Below are 1,467 nucleotides of genomic sequence, written 5' to 3'. Positions count from 1 at the left end.
CCTACTTGCGGTTACAGCTGTGAGGATTCTCTTTTACTTTCCCAGGCTTTGCTGCATTCCTAGCTGTTTGTCTCGGACTTGTTTGTCTCACCCTCAAGGACAACTTGCCTCTGCCTTCTGCCAAGTTGAGTTACTCCCTATCTATACTTGTGAGTTACAACTTCCAGAGCCTTGTTTGTGCTATACTCCCAGGTGCGTTCCCAGGCCTGTGTCCTTGCTCTCTTGACCATTCTCTGACAATTCTCGTCAACAAGCTGCTAGCAGCTCTTGCTTTGACTCTCCCAGAGTCCTTTGCTCTGCAAGCTGAACCATACTTATGTGGCCCTTAGCCCTAAGCCATTCCTCCACAAATGGGCAGGAGCTGTGTAGAGCCTGCACATTTCACCTGCCTATTTCTGCTTGGAGCGAGTTGTGCCATTTCTGTTGGGGAGAGGAGAAAGGAAAGACATGTACAGTACTGGTTGCAATCCATGAGAATTCTGCTTTGCTTGCAAACTCCAACTGTGAGGATCAGAGCCCAGGAGGGGTGTGTGGGCAGCAGCACCACATTCAGTACTGGTAGTACTGGGAAGAATTTAATCTGTCTGTTTGATCCATTCTGATAGGATCCCTCCTGACATTTCCCATAATTATTTCTCCCTCCGCAGTGTTTTTGTGTCCTCAATAGTCAGTGTTTGGGAGGAGAAAGGGCAGAATTTATTGATTTCCTGAGCTCTGGGGTTACCCCTTAGAGCTTACTCACTTATTTACTCCCTTAAAGTCACTCACAACGGGCAGAGAAAGGTCTGTTTAAAAGTAGTTCTTTTTCTTAGGATTTTGATGCCAGAAGAGTTTCTGTGTACAAGTGTCTCTGGCCTCTGCCACTCACAGCCGTGCACGTTCTCCTGCTGTCTGTAGAGTCTTCTGCACTAAAAGAAACCATGAAAGACTTCTAATCCAATTGCTGGAAACTTTTGAAATTATTTTCATTAATACCCATTTAATTCAAATACTTGGTAACAGCCTAGAAAAGCCTTTTATTACAAATGTCATACCTTACTCCCTCAGTAGATAAGTAACTGATTAAGGTTTTCCCCAAGGTGTTTAGCTCTCTGGTAATAAACCTCTGCAGCAAAACCAACCTGGCACCACGGATAGTTTAGGGTTAGGGAAAGGGCAAAACAAATCAGATTCCTTAAATACCACAAAAGCAGAGTCCAAGCCATTTTTTTTCCGCTTAGTAGGTAATCTTATCTAGACATCTCCAGTTCAGAGCTGGATACAGGGGCATTAAACTCCCCGGCGAGAGCAAAGCCAGAAGCACATCTTAATTGCTGCTGCCAGGGCATTTCAAGGGAGCGGGTGAAAACCTTGTGGATAAAGAGAAACCAGCCAGGACTGAAAGGCCACGCTAGCGATGGTGAGATTAAACCTCTCACACCGATTTAGGAGGCGAACACATCACCCCGGGGCGAGACGGCCCCGGGA

Source organism: Acanthisitta chloris, unplaced genomic scaffold (genome assembly GCF_000695815.1).
Source record: "Acanthisitta chloris isolate BGI_N310 unplaced genomic scaffold, ASM69581v1 scaffold18682, whole genome shotgun sequence".
NCBI classification, from domain to species: Eukaryota; Metazoa; Chordata; class Aves; order Passeriformes; family Acanthisittidae; genus Acanthisitta; species Acanthisitta chloris.
The sequence above is the reverse complement of the archived record's forward strand: the minus strand, read 5'-3'. Positions refer to the sequence as shown.